Below are 22,704 nucleotides of genomic sequence, written 5' to 3'. Positions count from 1 at the left end.
CTGGTTTTCTGGTAGTTAATGGAAGATAAAAGTCTCATGGTCTTTAGTGGTGGGCTGGCTTTAGACCACTTTCCTTGGATCTCAGCCTCCTGAGTAGCTAGTTTTACAGGCATGAGCCACTACTGCCCAGTATAAATCTATATTTCTGTCTTCACAGATTTCATCTCCAAGAAAGTAGGAATCATGGATATTTCTCATATTTTATAACAATCATATATATATATATATTATACTGGATTGTTTCTGATTAATCCAACAAGTTTGCTCAGAACCATGGAGTTTGAACAGTTGAATTTTATAAATATATATATATATATTGTATTTTATTCTCAGGGTAATGTATTAGAGGGGTTACAGTTACATTCTTCAGGCAGTGGGTACATTACTTCTTGAATATTGATACCCCTTCTCATGCTTTTGTCCCCTTTCCTTCCCCCAACCTGTCCCAATCATCTTGATTTTCCCCTTTCCTTCGATCTTTCAAATAAACAAATAAACGTATATGCAGTATACCAGGTAACAAAGTCAGATACAGTAATCACACGAGATTAATCATAAGAGGGAAAAAAAGAAAAGAAATAATTGAAATTTTACTTTGATGTACTGATGTTTTTGGAATCCACAAATTCTTGCTTGTCATATTAAAAAAAAAAACTTGGAAAGGAAACCAACCTTTGTAAGTGATAATATAAGGAAAAACAAAAGTAGATTACATGGGAGGGTTCTGAATTGAGATTGTTCCGAAATCAGAAGCTGTATACAATTTTTAAAAGTGAGGGAGGTAAAGAGAGTCTGGTGTGATGTCATTACTTTAAATACATAGAAAATACAAAGGATTAATCAAATCCATCTTTAATTATTCGGGGATGACAGTAACTTACAGAAAATCAGATAACCAGTGTATAGATTTTTTTTTGCCAGTCCTGGGGCTTTAAATTAGGATTTGAGCACTGTCCATGGGCTTTCTCCTGGCTAGCACTCTACCACTTGAGCCACAGCACCACTTCTGGCTTTTTCTATGTATGTGGTACTGAGAAATCAACCCTGGGTATTCGTGCTTGCTAAGCAAGCACTCTGCCACTAGGACAACATTGGCCCCAAGTGTATAGATTTTTATATTTTGCTTTTTGAGGCATAATGCTGTGAGAATCATCAAAAACTATCCTATAAATTACCTATAAATTATCAATACTAAATTACAGATATGCTTCTAAATATTATTCTCAATAATTTACTTTATCTTTCATTATTACTTAGATATAAAACATTTAATGTGAATTGTTTTTTTCCTGACATCTTTTAGTAAAAGTCCTAAACAGTTTATTACATCCACAGATTGTGTAAATATAGAAAGATACTTATTGAGCTATTGTGTATATATTTCTAAAATTTTGGATAGTTATAATGGATATACAACTTTATTTGGATCTTTTAAATTTTTATCTGTTTATTTATATAGAACATACTAAAGGCACCATATATGCACAATTTAATTAAAGTAATTTTGCCTCATTTATATTTATGTACTCCTCTTTTGGTTATGCACCAACAATTTTTGAAGTTTCCTGGATAAGAAGTGCATGCACACAATCTTCTTTTCTCAATCTTTCATTCACATAGAATTATTTGATTATGTGTTAAATGTTTTGTGACTATTGTCAGTTAGTACCTTCAAAATTATAAAAAAAAAACAAGCATCAGAAGTCAAGCAATTCCCTGAGCTTCAAAATTTCTAAGGGTGACAATCCAAGATGGTAGTTTTGATTTCTTTTTTTTTTAAATTTCTTTAATTGAAAGAATTCTTTCTTCATCTATATATAAAATTTTAAATTGTAGAAGATGTAAATCAATTTTTCATGATTTGAAAGCTAAATATTGCCTTTGCTTGTTACAATTTCTACTCTGAAGCAAAAGTGAGTGGAACAAAAATGTATTCATTATTTTAAAAAGCCAGCATGAGGTTATTAATACCAGTGGGTATGATACACATGTCAAAAGGCCACATGAAACACAAATTATAGAAATAATCATAGAATATTTGTAAATTTTTAAGTACTATATTTGTGTTTGTCTTGACCCTGGGCTTGCACTAAAGCTCAGGAGCTGTCTTCAAGGCCTGGACTCATGGCTAACAATCTACCACTTTGAGCCACAGTTCCACTTCCAAACTTTTCATATACTTTTCAACATCCTACCACAATATCCAATTGCTAGCATATGAGAAATAGGATATGCTCTAACTTATGTATATCATTATATACAAACACTTTCATTGTGATAAATTATGCAACTGTACAATCAGCTCACTGCGTTCATGACATCCATTCATGTATTTTTTTTTTGCCAGTCCTGGGCCTTGAGCTCAGGGACTGAGCACTGTCGTTCAGCTTTCTCAAGGCTCGAGCTCTACCACTTGAGCCACAGCATCACTTCTGGCTTTTTCTATGTATGTGGTACCAAGGAATAGAACCTGGGTCTTCATGCATGCTATACAAGCATTCTACCACTAGGCCAAACTCCCGGCCATACATGTATTTTTGACAAGTGCAATAAAAAGTTGGTATACACTTACTAATTAATAAAATAACTCTAATATGCACAATTGATAAAGGAGCATCTCCTCGTGAATGTAGTGCTTGTTCTTTTTCATTCAGTGTTCTTTTTTACTCATTTAAGAACCTAGGGTTTTTAATGATGCTGCACTGTCTTGATTAATTTAGCTTTGTAGAGGAAGGGATACATGCATTATACTTCCTTTAATCATTGTCATGTAAAAAATAATATTAGATATTTCGTTGAATGCCTGTGGTGGTGTGGAAGGACATTCTTCTTACACGTCTTAATGGTTCTTCAGTGTGTAAGACTGGACTTGCATGAATAATGAAATATATTATTTCCATTGTTTCAAGAATGCTTTGTCTTTTCATTCTTAAGGAGAGGAGGTATACAGAGCTGTCTGTGTCCTTTTCCTTGAACTACTTTTTCAAAGATTATGAGTTTATACACATTAGCTCTATGTTAAAGTTCAAAGACCTTTTTCTCCTTATCAAGAGAATTGTGTACCTTACAATACAGATTATATATTCCCATCTATTTACAAATTAGTTAAGGTAAATGTGGAAGCTGCATTTTATTAACTCTGAGATTCGTAATTTTGACATCAATCTCCTATGTTATCAATTCCTGTATGTGCATTTATAGATGTGAGTGTTATAACCACTTCAGAAAATTATTTGATAGTTTATCATAAAGAAAAACATAGACTTAAACCCAGCAATTCTTCATTTTGTGTTTACTCACAAGTTAAATAAAAATCAAAGGACCATCCATAAAAGAGCCATCTAAAGTATATAAAAAATAATTATGTGAAACAACGCTGATAAATCTCAAAATCATTAAGTAAATGGCTGACAAAAAGGCATATGCTGTAAATAAAGAATAATAACGGAATAAACTGAACTATAAACACAGAAGTTCAAATGGAGTTACTTCCTAAGAATGTATATTGAGTGATCAGAAAGAAAAAAAGCAGGAAATATTGTTTCTAGCATAAGAAAATGTAAATTTCTTGTTCTGGTTAGTCATCAGTAAATGTATTAAATTTTATAACTCATCCAAATGAGCTACTTTATGTTGGTTAGCATAGAATATGAAAACGAAAGAGTTTGTGGTACGTATAGCTCTGTTCCACTTTCATATATTTATCCAGACTGATAATTAGGATGGAATTATTACTTATCAAACCAAACCTGGACAATAGGATAAAAAAAGCAAAAATTGTCCATAATATCCATGCATCAGAGAATACCTTCAGATAGATATCCATTTGTACATATCATGATTCTCTAATAGACTTCCAGGATCCCAGATGCTTCTGAAATTATATCCTTATTTACAGGTGAAATAACAGATGCCACCAAAAGAGAGATAAAGTAGATCCACATGTCTGTGAAACAGAAGCTAACATGAACATTTTTGGAAGTTTGAAAATATGCACTGACTTTTTAATTAAAAACCAGGCATGTCTTTGCTCAATTTCTGGGTTCAAGAAAGAACCAACCAAGTTAGTTGCATTCTCTCTTGTCAAGATTTCAAATTAGTTTTGGACAACTTGGAGGCACAGATACATTAGTTAAAAAAGCATGTTGAGCTATGCATCAATGGCTCACCTCTGTAATCCTATCTACTGAGGATGCTGAAATCTGAAGATTGTCAATGTGAAGATTAAGGTCAGCCAGGGCAGGACAATCCAATCACAGCTCTGGCACAGAGACATAGCAAAACCATGCTGAAACTTTTAAGTTTGATCAGGAGTATCAGAATTGGTTTCAAATAAATCATTCACTATGGATTTGGATAATTGCCTTACAGTTTACAAGTAGGTATTATAACCTATGTTAAAGAGCCAGTGATATCTGGAAGAACACATTGTGCATATTAGACATAATTATCAACCAAAGCACAGACCTCAATTATTATAGTTCCTATAACTAGAGAAACACAGTCTTGGTCTAGAAGCAAAGAGAAAACTGTGTCAAGAGATTATTTCCAGAAATTCTACTCTGTGTAGACTCTGTTTTACAGTGACAGTTCTACCTCTAATTGTGCTGTCACAAATAACTCCTGGGTGACCTGCCATTACAGAACACCCAGCACAAAAGGCTAAAGCATTGATAGTTTTGTTTGTCTTCTTCTTACATAATGAGTACTCTTTATTTTATAACCATTTTTTATTTGACAGAATGGAGACAAACCCATTTCAAATAGTCTCCAAATCTTACCAAATGAATAATTTTCACACTGTTTCTAATGTAGACATTGGTACTCATTGGTGAAACAAATGAGAAGTGATGAAGTAAAGCTGACTATGTCCATTTGTAGCAGATGGGAATGAATTTTGAAATTTGTACTTTCTCCAATTATCCTATTTGCTCATGAAATTTGTCACAGCATCTGATACATAGGATAGGGTCACTGAAGTATTATTTTACATTTAGTGGTAGTTTGTTTAAGTCATTAGCCTTTTTTTCAGGTAATTCTATTCTAATAGTTTATATTAAGAAAAAACTAAGTACACAGGGGGAAGTTATATATATGCATATTCATTATAGCTTGAAATAAAAATGCAAAATAAACAGCTGGAAGCAGGTGAACTATTTAAAGATTAGTCTATGTACATAAATAAAATCAAATAAAAACAAATTAGCTCTATTTGCAGAAGATGTAATTTCATAATTAAAGATAGTAAAGACACAACCAAAAAACTCTTAGACCAGATAAACACATTCAATAACATGGCAGAAAACAAAATCAACAATAAACTTTCAGTAGCTCTTTATAAGAAATGAACGAACTGAGAAAGAAATTAGAACAATCTCATTCACAGCAACCTCAAACCTTCAAATACACCTCAGAATAAACTACCTATCTAATGTGGTGAATAAAACTAAAATGAATATTTACAGTGAAGAAAAAATGAAGATACTAGAAGATAGAAAGACCTTCCATTTTAATAGATAAGCAGAATTAATACTGATAAAAAAAAAAAGAAAGCTGGATTAGCCAAGTGCCAGTGACTGATGCATGCAATCCTAATTACTCAAAAGGATGAGTGAGATCTGGGAGTTCTGGTTCAAAAGTAGCCAGAGCAAGAAAGTCTATGAGATTTGTATATCTAACAAACTACAGAAAAGCTAGAAATGGAGTTTTGGATCAAGTGGAAGAGTACTGGCCTTGAGCAAAAGAAGGAAGTCCAAAACATCATCCAATCCCTGGGTTCAAGACTCAGAACCTACATACATACACACACACACACACACACACACACACACACACACACACACACACACACACACACAGACTGAGTGCATTACTAAAAATCAGGAAAATCTAGCAATACAGATCTGGAGTCATCACAGGAGGAGTAATTCTATGTTTTATGAGTGTGGTTCTATCTGTTTATATGAATATTTAATCTCATAAAACTGTCCTGACAAAGTCTGCAATCTGTTAGTTATATACCAAAGTTTAAAGTACCCTTGATTCACTAAGAAAATTTGTACATATTTTTGGTAGAAGCAACCTTAAACATATTCACTTATACATTTACAAATAAATTCTTATTTTAGTCACCATTTAGACTATTGAACATAAAAACCTATTACTCTGTAGACATGTTTTATTTCATAAATTAATATCTTTCTATGACATACAAACCTTTAGCCTAATTTTGATTAAGTTCTAAAAACAAAGTCCCAGAGATTATATATAAAGATTCCCTTCTTGAACACTTGTTTGTTAAAATTGTCATTTGAAATATGATGCCAAAATCAATGTTAATAAATTCTTTAATAAAAAATTGAATCTTTCCAAAACAAATCTTCAAAGAAACAATAATCCCATTAATAGATGGGCCAAAGAGTTAAAGAGACACTTCTCTGAGGAAATAAGAGTGGCCTATAGACACATGAAGAAATGCTCCACATCTGCCAAAAAAGAAATGCAAATCAAAACAACTTTGAGACTCCACCTCACTCCATTTAGAATGGCCTTTATCAAGAAATCTAATTATAACAGATACAGGCAAGGATGTGGCCAGGAGGGATTGCTAACTTCACACTTGGTGAGAATGTAAACTCATTCAACCACTGTGGAAAGACATATGGCGATTCCCCAAAAGACTAAACATAGAGCTTCCCTATCACCCAGCAATCCCACTCCTTAGCATTTACCCAATTATCCAGAAACAAGGACATACTAAAGCCACTAGCACAACAACGTTTATTGCAGCATTATTTATCATAGCAAAGATGATTGGATTAAGAATTGTGGTACTTATATACAATGGAATTCTATGCTGCCATCAGAAAGAACGCATGACTCCAATTGTAAGGAAATGGAAAGATTAGGAAAAAATTGTATTAAGTAAAGTAAGCCAGACCCAAAGGAACATAGGTTCCATTGTTTTCCTCATTTGTAATAATTAGTACACATCCTAGGACTCTTCTAACAGGGGATTCCAATAGCACAAAACCTATGTACATAGGTCATATTGCATGAGACTAAATGAAAGGACTTCTAGGATATGGAAACAAGAGCTTTATCTTGTGTGATTGTTGTTCATAATGTATGTACCATGTTATTTCTCTTCTCCTTTGTCTCCCTTTGGTTAATCTCATATTGTTACTGTATTTGACTTTGTTACCTGGTATATTGTTTATTTTTTTATTTGAAATAGGAAAGGGAAGAGGGAAAGCAAGATGATTGGGAGGGGATAGGAGGAGAGAAATAGGGACAAAAACATAAAAGGAGCATCAAAGTGTGAGAAGTGATGCAATTACTATCTGGTGAATGCAACTGTAACCCCTCTATACATTACCTCAACAATAAAAAATGAAAAATATTAACTGTTTTATTATCTTTAAATATTTACACAATGGATTTCCATCCAACATGTTAAGGTATGTGTTCTATGTATCTTGATCAGAATTACCTCTACCATTATCTTCCACCTTCTGTCTTTCCCATGTTTGCTGATCCTCAACTTTTCCAGTTTCATTTCTGTGCATGTATATTCATTTTTATGCTGTATTCCCCCATTATTCGCTCTCTATTCCTTCTCCCTTTCCTGTTAATCCTGAATATGTACTACAAGACAGGTTTCAATTTGCTGATATTTGTAGAATTAAGTGGTCTGTAAAACTATTAAATTTTTTAGCGGTGTTATACCATGGAAACCCATCCTTATGTATACCATACTGTAAGTCAATTTTATCATGTATGTATGTGTATGGTCCTGCATGTGTTTTAATGTTTCTATATTCTTTTTATATTCCAGCACTATTCCTCTGGTTTGATCTAAAGGCCTGAAGAATTAATTTGCAGTGTCTTCCATGAAAAGACACCTAATATTACTGTACTTACATCTTTTCCTTTACTTACCTTTGGTAAAGGAGCTAAATGTGCGACTTCTCTATTTCTAATTTTTCTCAGCATCTTGCTTTAAGAGATAATATATGACCACAGACTCACATTCTGTGATAAACTTGATGGCAGGTTTTCCTTTTTTGTTTGAGACTTCCATCCATGAAACAATTACATCTTCGGTAATACGAGTCCATTTTCCTGAAAACAAAATTCACCACGATGGGACTTTCTTAAATACTTCAGCTCTCTCAGCATTATTTATAATTACACATTGGAATTCACAGCAAATAAGAGCATGTTCACTTTCAATACTGATAACTTTCAATTAATTGAATCCAAGAAGACTTGCAGCAAGAGGTAAAACATGGCTAGAATGTAATGAGTTGAACTCATGGGTCACATAAAAAAACTCTGTCTTATTACTTTGCACTAGAATAACTTTGGGAAAAGTTAATATAGAACCTTCATTTGAACAGAAGTTTAAGTGATTCGTGTAGGCAAATATAAGCATGTATTGATCATATTTTAAGCAACACAGCATGTACATTAGAACATTAATGTTCATTGTGGATCAGTTGTTTCGAGACCTCATCAAAGCAAGATTTTTGTGGTTAAGCAGTATTTACTTTGCTGTGGCTTGAGGGGTTGGAGGCAAGTCTAATTACTACACCATGCTCCCGATTAATTAAGTTATGCTCAAATAGAAAGCTGACTTATGAAGCTTTCAGTATTTCTCATGAAAAATAGCGTTGGTGAAAATAGTGAAAAAGCCAAACCGTACGAAAAGATAGATAGACAACAGAAGTACATAAGACAAGTCTAGGAACTAACATTATAAGAAGGCAAATTGTATTTAAACATCAAATAAATGCTTTTTGTTTGGGGTTTTTTTTGTTTGTTTTTTGGTTTCTGCTTTTGTATTTTGCCAGTCCTGGGCTTTAACTCAGGTCCTGACCACTGTCCTGGGACTTTGTCAAGTCTACAGCTCTGCCACTTGAGCCACAGCACCATTTCTGGCTTTTTTCTATATATGTGTCACCAAGTTAAAAAGTCAGATACAGTAATCACATTAGATTAACTATAAGTGGGGAAAAAAGAGAAAAGAAATAATTTCACATAGTATATTGAAAACACCAATCACAAAGATAAACTTCTTCTTTCCATAACCTAGAGCTCATTTCATTTAGTCTCATCCTGTATGACCATATGTATATACGTTTGATGTATTGTTATCCTCTGCTAGAAGAATCATAAATGTGTATTAATTATTACAAATGAGGGAAACCATGAAGCCTATGTTCCTTTGGGTCTGGCTTACTTCACTTAATATGATTTTTCCATGTCTTTCCATTTCCTTATGAATGGGGCTATATCGTTCTTTCTGATGGCAGCATAGAATTACATTGTGTACCACATTGTGTACCACATCTTCTTAATCCAACCATCTACTGAGGAGCATGTGGGTTGGTTCCATATCTTAGCAATGGTACATAATGCTGCAATGAATATCATTGTGCTAGTAGTTTTAGTATGTCCTTGTTTCTGGACATTTGGGTAAATGCCAAGGAGTGGGATTGCTGCGTCATAGGGGAGCTCTACCTTTAGTGCTTTCCAGAATGGGTAAACAAGTTTACCCTCCCACCAACAGTGTAATAAGGATTACTCCTGTTTTTTTGTTTTGGTCTTTCTGTTCTTGGTTTTTTAATTAATTCCTGGTTTTTACTTTTTTCTTGTTTTTTTTCTTTCTTTTTCATCTCTTCTTCCTTTTTCTATTTTTGTTTTGTTGTTCTTTGCCCCATCATTTCTCCCCTTTCTTCCTTCTGCCCCTCTCTTCTTACCTTTCCTATATCATTGAGATTCTCTTGATCCATAGAAATGTAGCATTTCCTGTTAATGGTGTACATATCTAACTTAGACTATTTTTTTGATTCCCCAGGTGCATACATCTCAGTTTCAGTTCTTTTTAATAACAGTATTATTTCTTTATACCAGCATACTTCTTTTAAAGTTATTTTTTGTTATTGTTGTTTCTTTTTTTCTTTTTCTTAATGATTTTCCTCAATGATTGATTTCTTTGTCTACATATATACAAATTATTTTAATATAGATTCTACTGTCGTGGAAATTTGTTTTAGTATTCATTTTTGTTCTTTATATTGAATTTCAAGCTTGTTTAGCTTTCCTCAACTCCTTTTTTTTTTTGCCAGTCCTGTGCTTGAGCTCAGGGCCTGCGCGCTGTCCTTGGACTTTCTCAAGGCTAGAGCTCTACCACTTGATCCTCAGCACCAGTTCCAGCTTTTTTCTATATGTGGTACCAAGGAATCGAACCTGGGTCTTCATGCATGCTAGGCAAGCACTTTAACCACTAGGCCAAACTCCCGGCCCCTCCTCAGCTCCTTTTATTCCATACATTCCTCTTTTCATACTCTCTGCACTTACCCTTTATTACACCCTTATATTTCAGAAGCCCTGCCCCTGAGATGAATTCCTTAGTTAGTTGATCTACAGTTGTTTGTTATTGACCCAGACTTTATTTGCACTTGTGAAGGTATTCCTTGCTGTCTACATGGATTTAATCATATAAGGGTCAGATTGGTGTTTTCCTTAAAATTGTATTCAGTGTTGGTATTGGTGCTTTTCTAAATCCACAAAACTACAGTTCATTGTTGTTCACTCAGACTGTATGTTTTTGAAGGATTAGACTGTTGGTATAGGAATGATATAAATATCATAGAGATTGGATTGATTTCTGCCATAAAACTGTGTTCAGTCATGATATCTTTAATCAGTTTTTAAAAGAAAGTATCCTACAGATCCTTTCATTTCTTATCACCCTATATGACCTTATATACCTAGGTTCTGAGCTATTGTAATCCTCTGCTAGGAGAGTTCTATATGTGTACTAATTATTACAAGTGAGGGAAAACATTGAGCCTATGTCTCTTTGGGTCTGGCTTACTTTACTTAATATGATCTTTTCCCAAATCTATACTGTTAGTGGGAGTGTAAACTTGTTCATCCACTCTGGAAAGCAGTATGACAATTCCTCAAAAGACTAAGCATAGAGCTCCACTATGACCCAGCAATCCCACTGGTTGGCAGTTACCCGAATGTCCATAAACAAGAACATACTAAAGCCACTAGCACAATAATGTTCATTGCAGCACTATTTACCATAGCTAAAATATGGAACCAACCCAGATGCCCCTTGTTAGATGATTGGATCATTAAAATGTGATACTTATATACAATGTATTCTATGCTGCCATCAGAAAGAATGACATAGCCCCATTCGTAAGGAAATGCAAACACTTAGAAAAAATCCTATTAAGTGAAGTAAGCCAGACCCAAAGGAACATAGGCTCAATGGTTTTCCCCATTTGTGGCAATTAGTGCACATCTAGGACTCTTCTTACAGAGGATTACAATAGCACAAAACCTAGGTACATAAGGTCTTATAGGATGAGACTGAATGAAAGAATATCTAGGATATGGAAACAAGAGCTTTATCTTGTGTGGTTATTGTTCTTAACAGACTATGTTATTTCTCTTCTGTTTGGTTGCCCTTTGATTTATCTCATATTGTTACTGTATCTGACTCTGTCACCTAGTATATTGTAAATACCTTCACTTGTTTATTTGAAATAGGAAAGAGAAGGGGGAAACAAGATTATTATGAAGGAATGAGGGGAGGGAAGGGAGGAAAAACATAAGAAGGGATATCATTGTGTGAGAAGTAATGCACCCACTATCTGGCAAATGTAACTGTAACCCCTCTCATTACCCACACAATAAAAAACTTGAGTGCAAAAACAAAGTATTTCAAAATACATTGGTTTCTTAGTCTACCCCCTTGTTACAACTGAATTATCTACACAGTAAAGGCTACTCAACGAGTATTTTCCTTTGTAGGTATGAACTGGAAAGACATCAAAAAAGAATTACAAGGTCACTTCCCAGTGTGAACAAAAATTCCTCCAAGAGGATTATTTGATAACAAATGATGCCAAATTAAAGGAAATTGAAATTACTACTATGACACTTATGTATATAGATAATATACATAATAAGGGCAGCAAAATAGCATTGGTTTCCGTCACTGGGAAAAATGTTGTATTTTTTTTTTAAATCTAGCAAGCAGAAGGCTTGAAAACACTTTTAAGGGTATTATTAGCTATTTAGTATATTCTTGTGTTCAAATTGCTAATAAAGCTTATAATGCAGTTTCTTAATGCAGACTGCTATTAGGGAATAATAGAAAGTGAAAACAAGTATTTTCTTGAAAGAATTATCCCTTTTCGGTTTCATAATTATGGTAGGAGAATTAAGATTTATCTCTGCAGATAGATATCCTATATACAGTTTATTTACCTAACCTCTTTCCCTTTCACAGACTTTCTGCTTTTGACCTTAGATCCAGCCAGCAATTTGGATCAGCTCCATTTAAAATGAGATCCATTTACACTTCCCTGTTTTAATCAGCCTCAAAGTGAAATTGGAATGGAATGTATAATCATCTGATGGTGTAATGTTTGCCAGTCTGTCTCACCAGCTTGAGTCCATGGAAAAGATGATCTTGGAGCAAAAGGATTACTCCATTTACGGAGCAGAGGGAGGTAAGTCATTTTTGCCAGAAATGTCAAAATGGTTTCTTCATAAAGTTCATACTGGAGAGAATCATTGAGTGAACTCTCCACAGCAATGCTTCAGAATTCATTTTTAAGCATGTTGTTTATTTCAAAGTATCAGCCTCACATTTGTACAAAATACAAAAACCAGCACAGGAGGTTAAAAAAGCTGTTCTGCTGTAATAGTGTAATTTGTTTCTTGGCTATTAAATGAGAATGCTGGGGTTTTAATTCCACTATTTGGTTTCCAGCATCTACTATAATTAATTTTCTCTTATTTTGTTGCTATAGAATCAAATGGAAACTAATGATGTGGAACCCAACGTTGTCAAGGCTGTGATGAGCTTCATCTACGAGGTGGGGAGGCTCCTCCATCTGACAAAATGGCAAATGACTACAGTGCTCTCTAACAATACTGGGTCCTGTGCCTTGTGGCAATGTTCTGCTTCAGTCAGACCACCCAGGGATACACTTCCCCATCAAAGCTGTTTCAAATCCTTCACTGGCTTGCTTCTGTACTCCTTGTCAGACCCATAACGTATCAACTTGTTTTATGTGCACTTCCTTTATAAATTTTTATAAAAATGATAAGCTTTACAGAACCTTATTAAATAAATGTTTCCATATTTTGATGCCATCACATTAACACATATGAGTGTTTCTGAAATAGCCATAAAATTCTAATTTTTAAACCTTATATTCTAGTAGAAAAAGGATTAGAAACATTTTTCTGAATTTAAACGCTTTAACAATATGTTATTTAGATTCTCAGAAAGCAAAAGGCATTCATTAAGCCCAAGTACATTTGTTGACTACTAATAGCAAGAAATTTTCTTCATTAGTTCAAAGAAGAATGATTTAGAACCAAGACACTGTCATTCACAAACTGTTGACAATCAAGAAGAGAATTTTTAGCAATGGTGGATTAAAACCCTTTATGCAAGGAATCATGAAAGAAATAGGTGAGACAGTATGATATATTGTTAGTGCTAATGTTGAATTTACTAGGTAAATTTTCCTGAAGAAAAGGATAATATGATGAGACTAAAATTGGAGTGCATAATCACACCATGCATTTAACTACATTTAATTGTCCTTCTAAAGAAAGATAAATGTACACCTCTATCACATATAAAATGTCCATAGGTCAGAGGTTTATATTAGACAGTTTTATGTCATAAAGCAAATAATCACATAGCAGGTATTTAGAAGACATTTTTGCTGTTTATTATCAAGGTTTCATGGATGTCCTTAGATCTTACTTTCATACCATAAATGAAATCCGAAGCTACAATCTCATAATAGTTCATCTCATGTCTTTAAAAAGCCTTAAATCTCTATCAGCTATACAAAATAAGAGCTAAATCAGAGTAGCTATTTGTAAAATTAGAACTTTCTCTCTTAGGATACAGTTCAGTATGTGGCATATTCTTATATCATTATTTGAATTAACTTGTTACTATGAAGCAAAAAGAAAGGCAGAAATAATTTCAGAATTAATTTACCTCTTAGTTGATGGATTGGTATTTTAGAATATGTAAAGCTCTTGTTGTTTAATATAATATAGCAGCAAATGTAGACATTTCAACAACAGTAGGCCTGTCATTTCTCTCTGAAATCTGTTTCACAACTGCATAAGCACTAAAACACAGACATTTCTAAAGTGCACAAATGGCTTCAAACATTATTATCTAAGTATATTATTTAAGTAAAATAAAAATAAGCTCAATAACAGAGTATTTATTATCTTTTAGTGTTTATTCATATAGTACAGTGAAAACCTAACCATTATAAGATTCTGTCAACTAAGATTAATAGTATTACCCCATTCTGTAACTTAGAAAAAACTGTTACATTTGCCACTCAATTTTAATATTTAAATATAAGAACTTTGTGGATAATTTTATTACAGTAACAACATAATACAAGGTTTATAAATCTTTAATTATATCATTGCCTGTCAGGCTTTAAAAAGCAGGTGATCAGTCTTCAAATCAGAGCTCTTAGTAGAATCTACAGCTTTTGTTTTCCCTTTACTTCAGAGGCCTCTCTTCAGATTGAAGAAAATTTTGTAAATTCCAATTCAGAATTTTTTTATGACTTCATTTTGAAGTTTGCTGTAAAGCTGTACTGTATACAGGTAATCAAAAACGTTTGCATACTTTGGATATGAACTAATCAAAATACCCATTAAGCATGCTAAGAAGCACACCTGTTATCATTAGCAGATTTATTCTCTAATTTTATATGATTAGCACAATCAAATTAAAAGGTGAAAACATGCTTATAGCACTCTCTTTATAAAATGTGAGAAATTATTAAGTAAGTAGTCTCAGTTACACTGAAACTATAAAATCATTGGTGTCCCAAGCTACTATAATAAATATCTTTATTCATAAATATTTGGGAAATTAGGATTTTGAGTTTATGCTACATTATACAATTACCTAATATCACCTTCAGTTTTCTGAATTTAAGTTTTAAGTAGTACACTATTGTTATTTTCTTCCTCTCTTTATACATTGATCTAATACCTTCCTTTACCGTAAATGTTTCTTCACCAAACCAAACCTAGATTCATAGGCCATATAGTATGACACAAAATGAAAGGATATAGAAACAAAATCCATATAATGAGTGATTGTTGTCTTTAATGTACTATGTTATCTCTTTTGCTGTCCCTTGGTTATCTCATATTGTTACAGTATTTCACCTGGTTGTCTGATGTATTGTATATATGAGTATTTGGTTATTTGAAATAGGATAGGAAAGGGGGGAAAACAAGATGAGAGGTGGGGATTGGGGGAGGGAAATGGGGACCAAGACATGAGAAAGGGTATCAATATATGTGAAGTAAGGTACCTTCTATCTGGTGAATATAATGTGACCATTCTATTAATTACAATGAAAAGTATATGGGAAAAAAGAATTTATTAACAATAATTTTAATATCATATCTCAAATGAAGTATTTAACAAACAAGTATTCAAGAAGGGAATCTCTATATACAATCACTGACACTTAGATTTTAGAACATAATTAAAATAAGCCAGGATATGATAAGGACACCTGCTCAGCTATGTTCATCTCTGCACTATCCATAATAGCTAGGCAATGGAAACAATCTAGATGCCTTACTGCAGATAAAATGGGTAGAAAGTTATGAGGAGAGATGAGATGGAACAATGGAAGCTGAATCATGAAATGATAAACACACATAAAGCATTTTAACACAATAAGCATCAAATAAATATTCTCACTTTAGTTTTAAATCCTTCATTGTCCAAACAATCCTAGTAATTATAAATGAAAACTAAATGTGCAAGCACATATGCATATACAATCTGCATATGTATATATATGTTGTCTATATGTATATATACATATATGAAGAAAATATCATTCTTAATAAATAAGAATATTTTGTTGAATCTTTTAGTCTAATCCACAGTAAAAGGACATAATGTTGGTTTCAAACATTTCTAATAACAGACTCCATATTATTATGTATTACTACAATAAAACTTCTAGTAAATCTCTTGTAAAGACTATGACCCAAAACTACCGGGAAAATTATACCTAAGAAACTAACAATACCAAAATTTCACAGCTACATATTCTTATTCAACTTGAGTTGAAGAGCTCAGAGACAACTGCCTTACCCCTTGAGCCACAGCACCCTTCCATTTTTCTGTTGATTCTTTGGAGATAGAAGTCTCATGGACTTTAGTGCCCAGATTTGCTTTGATCTATGATTCTCAAATCTCAGCCTCCTAAGCAGATAATATTACAGAAATGAGCCACTGCGCCAGGCTTAACACACATATATATTCTTAAATATTACAGTTGGTGCTTATCAACAGAGTACATGGTAAAATTATCAAATAGTTGCTATTTTTCATGTTTATTTCTAGAATGGTTTTAAAGAATACCTCAAATTGGTGTGTATTAGGTGCTATTTCATAATGCTCCATAGATGTTTAAATTTACATGCATTATCTTCTTCCAATCTTTGCCAGGCATATACCACTTCTGAGGCATCCACTACTGAGAATTACAAGACTGTGACATTGGCATTAGATTTAGTCAATAAAGTAATGTAAACTTAAATATTGGCATTGACATTTATTCTGAAATATGTGATATGCATTCCATCAGATGCTTGAGCTGAGTTTTGATTTTTTTTCTCTTCTAAGTTACTTTCATTCTGTGGATGTTTAGAAATGTATTATAATTTTGTAGTTACTTTGACATCCAACATTCTTTGACTATCATTGTCTTTAAGATCTTGCATATAATTAATTCAAATAAATACTTAATGTCAGGGATCTTTTAACATATAAAATGCATATACAATGCCTGAGTATATGCTGCCATCATCATCTAGTAGCAACTCTGAATATTTAATAAGATACCTTATGTTTATTGTATCATGCATATTTATTCAAAGAACAGAGCTCTTGAAGCTTTTGTCATAATATCTTATTCATGTCATCTAATAAAATTAAATGGATACTCAAAAATTAAGCTACATTTTATTCATTCTCGTGGTAGGAAAATTGTATAGAACTAATTTTTTTTGTTTTGTTTTGTTTGTTTTTGCCAGTCCCGGGCTTGGGCTCAGGGCCTGAGCACTGTCCTTGAACTTTCTCAAGGCTAGCACTCTACCACTTGAGCCTCAGCACCACTTCTGGCTTTTTGCTATGTATGTGGTACCGAGGACTTGAATCCAGGTCTTCATGCATGCTAGGCAAGCACTCTACAACTAGGCCAAACTCCCGGCCCCAGTATAGAACTAGTTTTAAATTATTTTATATATTATTACATTGAGAAAGACAGACATCAAAACATACTGCTCAAGCTTGTAAATGTGAACAAAGTAGCTACAAGTATATTGGTTCTGCTTCCTAACCTAACACCTGAACTGATACTCTGTTATTCTCCAAACACAGTGAGTGCTATGACTTATTTTTTAATCTAATTTAGATAAATTCTAGCAAGAAACTCAGTAAATTGCCAATTTTAATATATTCTATACAATAATAAAAGGTTTTTATATCCTAAACACAATGAAATTACATAAATCTTTTTCCCTTTGGCTATATACTGAATTAAAAAAAATTGTCGAGTACTCAGACTCCAAACATTTTGTGATTATATTGGACAAAATGAAGGACAGAAACTACGGAAATGAATCTGAGAAATTATTTATATTATTCAAAAGCACCAGTCAGGAGACCTAAAACAATAATAAAAATAAACTAATTGATAGAGACAAAGAACTTCTGTACACACTTAAAAGATGGTTGGGTGAATTGTCCAGAAACAAGGGCATACTAAATCCACTAGCACAACGATGTCCATTGCAGCACTATTTACCATAGCAAAGATATGGAACCAACCCAGATGCCCCTCAGTTGAAGAGTGGATCAACAAGATGTGGTATTTATACACAATTGAATTCTAAGCTGCAGTTAGAAAAAACGACATTGCCCCATTTGTTAGGAAATGGAAAGACTTAGAAAAAAATCATATTAAGTGAAGTAAGCCAGACTCAAAGGAACTTAGGCTCAATGGTTTCCCTCATTTGTCATAATCAGTAGAAACCTTGGGCTCTCTAGCAGAGATTTGCAATAGAGTAAAACCTTGATACAGAAGGCCATATAGTATGACGCTAAATGAAAGGACCTCTAGGATATAGAAACAAAAGCCATATAATGAGTGATTGTTGTCCTTAATGTACTATGTTATCTCATCTCTTTTGCTGTCCCTTGGTTATCTCATATTGTTACAGTATCTCACTTTGTTATCTGTTATATTGGATATATTTGTATTTGGTTATTTGAAATTGGATAGGGAAGGGGGGAAAACAACATGAGCAGAGGGGTGGGGGGGAGGGAAATCGGGACCAAGACATGAGAAAGGGTATCAATGTATGTGAATTAATGCACCTTCTATCTGGTGAATATAATGTAACCCTTCTATTAATTACAATAAAAAATATGTGAAAAAAGATGGTTGGTTGAACATGAAACTGAGATGAGCCACTTGCAAGAGGATGAGTCATGTAAGATTTCACTTACATGATTTAGTAGAATTAAAAACTCCTGTGGACAGAAGAGAATTGTGATTGCCATCAACATGAATCAATATAACATAGAGGGCAGAGGAGGTGCTCACACAGTGCTCTGTACCTATCATACTTACAGATGGACTAGTACCATATAGGTTCTACAGAGTAGCTTTAAAGACACCAAAATTAATATAGAGGCAGAATGTGAATCAAGTTGGTCATACTCTAATTGGACCAAAACCAATACCGGGACTTTAGAAAAACCTCTTAGTTTAACACTGCTTGACACAGCACGTAGGTTGAAGTGTTTTGATCTTAGATTTTGTAGTTTCAAGTCCTGTCAGGTCTATTTTCTAAATTCATTGTGGATGGCTCCTTTTGTCTGCTCATTAGTTCATCTCTTGTGTTCCAAGAACTATTCTTGTCACTGGGAATATGATGATGAAAAGACAGAGTTCCTGCCCTTTATCATTTCTTGCTTCAACTAGGACAAACTTGCTGATTGGTTTCTCCCTACATGCCTTTGTATCATTTGCGCAGTGTAGTGAGACAGATAGTTTTTTAAAAAAAGAAAATGATGAACTAATTCTCACAATTCCACACACACACACACACACACACAAGAAAAACCTTTTCAATATTCATCACTCACTCTAATTCTTCCTACTCTTGCCTACAAGACATATGCTTAAAGTTTAACTCTTGGTCAATTCTACAGCACATGCAGGACCCATTTACTATCCATTGTGTAATAGTGCTTTATTTTTATTTATTTTTTTCCCAGAAATGTCCTTCTATTCCCATCCCAAATCTTCAGGTTTAATTCCTACCAAAAGAATAAACTCCTTTGTAAAGACTTTTCTGAGTTTTCTGAAGAAAGGTTTTTTTCCATTCCCCATTTTCATCATTGCCTCCTGTTCTATCTGACCATCTCACATGAGTATATGAAGTATGTATTACACAAACTCCAGGTTTTCCTTCACAGAAGTCTCTGTGTAATGTTTAAAGAATGATGGTTTTTATCTGTACAAATGGCTCCCTTCTGCAGCTTTTCAACATTATAACACTAATTGTACGTTTTTCCACATGATAAAACTGACCTGTCCATTTGTAGAAACTTCCTATTGCCTGAACCTAATTTTGCTGACAGCGGCTACAGAATGTAAGGAAGTAGTATAAGCCTGTATTCCTAATGATGTTACTCACCACTTAAAACCAAAGTATCCCAATAGCATCTGATTTTCCTTACACATTTTATAAATTTGAAGTATTTTCAGCTCTCAACAATGACCATCTTTTAGTATGGTGCAATTTGTTTGTGTTTTGTTAGCCCACACATAGCTTGATTTATATAATTGGTATGTTGTAAAACTATGCCTTATACCTAGAAGATTTCCGTATAGAAATGGATAATAACTTCTAATGAAGCTTTGATTTGCAATTAATTAGTACAGCAAAAGGTTTTGCTTTTAGCTCTGTCCTTTCAATAAAATGTAATATGATGCATAGGCATTTACTCAGCACAGCTGGTTTTCATGAAAAGAGCATTTGCCCTTGGAATAATTTAGAGCACATGTAGAATAGTTTTATGCCTAAAAGAAGAAAACTATGGTGCCTAGCAGGTGGCTTAAATACATTATAGAGAAATTATCTTCTCCATACATATTATCTTAAGAAATCTTTTTTCAAGCTGCTTTCACTCATTCACCATTTTAAAAACCTATAATAAAAGATAAATATCATGCAAAATCCTGCAATACTGAATTTTATTATTCCTTGAGATGCAAATTTTTGTAAAATATACTGAGACCATTTGATAAAACTTCATCAGATAATTATTCTAATCAAGGCTATTAATTCATTCTATGGGGGAAAATATCTTGTGGAAATTTACTGAATATTAATTTTCTGATGAGTTTTATATATAATTTGAATACATGTATGACCCACAAAAGTGTTTAAAACCCATATAGTTTCTTGAGATATGACTCATAATTCCCAGGATTCTATCTAAAACTAACTTTTCCCCAAACATGTTCTATATTATGATTTGTATTTCCATTAAACTATGAATCTGAGATTTTTATACATTATAATTCCCACCACCCTATAATTTTAAGAAACATTTAGATACAAGAAAAATGATGTGTGGGAGTGAAGATATATTTCTACAGAAAGTGAACTAAAAATACACTTAGAGATCTATAATTTTCCAAAGACTTTGAATAGTAACCACAGGAAAATTTGGCACCTCATCTGGGTAATACATATCATCATCCTACAAAGGCATTTTTCCACAAATTTTAGTATTAATACCTTTTAATGCATTTGGGCAGGTTTAACATTTAGTGTTATTCTACTAAAATTTATTTGGGCACATTTGGTAGTTAGTTTACTGTTCATTGGTATGCCATATGTATTCAAGACATGTAAGAAAATACACAACCTGGCCAGGACTTTGACCTAGTCATGGAGTGCTTGCCTAGCATGCCTGAAGACCTAGGTTCGAGTCCTCAGTACCACATAAATAGAAAAAGCTGGAAGTGGTGCTGTGGCTCAAGTGGTAGAGCCCTAGCCTAGAGAAAAGCCCAAGGATAGTGAATTCAAGCCTCACATCTAGCAAAAAAAATACACAACTTACAGCAGTACAGGAAGCTGCTTTATACTGCAATAAATTGGAAAGAACAAATTTACCATTAAAATTCAATTGGATAAAATGTAGTCATCTTTTGAGCACTAGCAAATATTACTCAGAATTTTGAATTAAGTCATACTTTTTCATCTCATAGGCTAATTGGATATGGGATAAATATACCATATTATTAGTTTTTAATATTACTTCATGTCTTCCTGAACTTGTGTTATATTTTTCAGGACTACTGGTGTTATTATATATGAATTTTGAGGCATTAAAATAATCATTATACCATGCTTATGACATGTGTTACACCTGAATATCTGTGGGAAAACTTCATTAGGAAAATTTCCACTGGAATATCATCAATGGCAGATGAAAATGGAAGTCATAGCGTCAATACACATGACTTAAAACTTCCTGAAATGTATATGATGAGACAAAAATTCTTGTTTCTTTTGTCCGGAATGGATCCAACTTTTGTATATTTAGGCCAATAGAAAAACTATAGTAACACAATTGCTTTTTAATATGTTTTACTGGGAATGTGTAAATCTTTTCTGCTCCCCCAAAAGACGAATTCCCTGACATATGAAAAAGAGAGAAGTCAATATCCAACTGGTTCTGGTCTAAGAACAGCCAGTAAATGACTGATATCCATTTCCTATAGAGTGCATACACAAATTTGAAGGATGAGGATTTGTTGGCAAAAGTTGAAATGTGGCCTTGAAAGGGCCCTAACATGAATTTCACTAAAATTGATTTGATGTAGCAAAGATGGAAAGAAGCCAGTGATTTGCTGGATATTTGAAGTGCTTGACTGAGCCGAGCTAAGCTCCTCATCATACTTGCACAAAACCAGATGATTAAAGTTGTGCTTTCCCACAGTTTTGCAGGCCAGAATAGATTTTAAATTAACAGCTTCGTGTATTTTGAAAATATTTGTCTGACACAATGTTTAAAAATGTGTTCCCACAATATGGTGAGCTTTCTCTGAACAGTGTCCTACTAAAAGAAATATGTCAATTAAGAAAAGGATCCAGCTGTAAAGAGATTATATATTTATAATTGTCAATGTAAACTGTAGGTAGAAAATAACATGTCATTCAAAGTGGACCATGTTTCCAGTGAGATGGACTAGATACATTTCAAAAGCATGCATTTCCAGATCTATGGAGAAAAATCAACTCTTCCATAGCACAATATGTATTTTTCCATATTTATCTTTGCTGATGTGTACTAGCAGTTATATTTAAAACAACCATATGATAAATTACTATTGAAAGTAAACTATGGAGGAAAAGGAAGAGATAAAATATAATTGCTTCATAATATCTTCACATTACAAAATTTGTTTTAATTAAGATTTAATAATCCCACCAAAATAACTGTGATAAAAACATATTGTAAATTCTTTTTACAGATGGAGAGATGGATACATC

Source organism: Megascapheus bottae, chromosome 5, assembly GCF_031878675.1.
Source record: "Megascapheus bottae isolate mThoBot1 chromosome 5, mThoBot2.hap1, whole genome shotgun sequence".
In the NCBI taxonomy this organism is placed as follows: Eukaryota; Metazoa; Chordata; class Mammalia; order Rodentia; family Geomyidae; genus Megascapheus; species Megascapheus bottae.
This window is presented reverse-complemented; position numbering follows the sequence as displayed.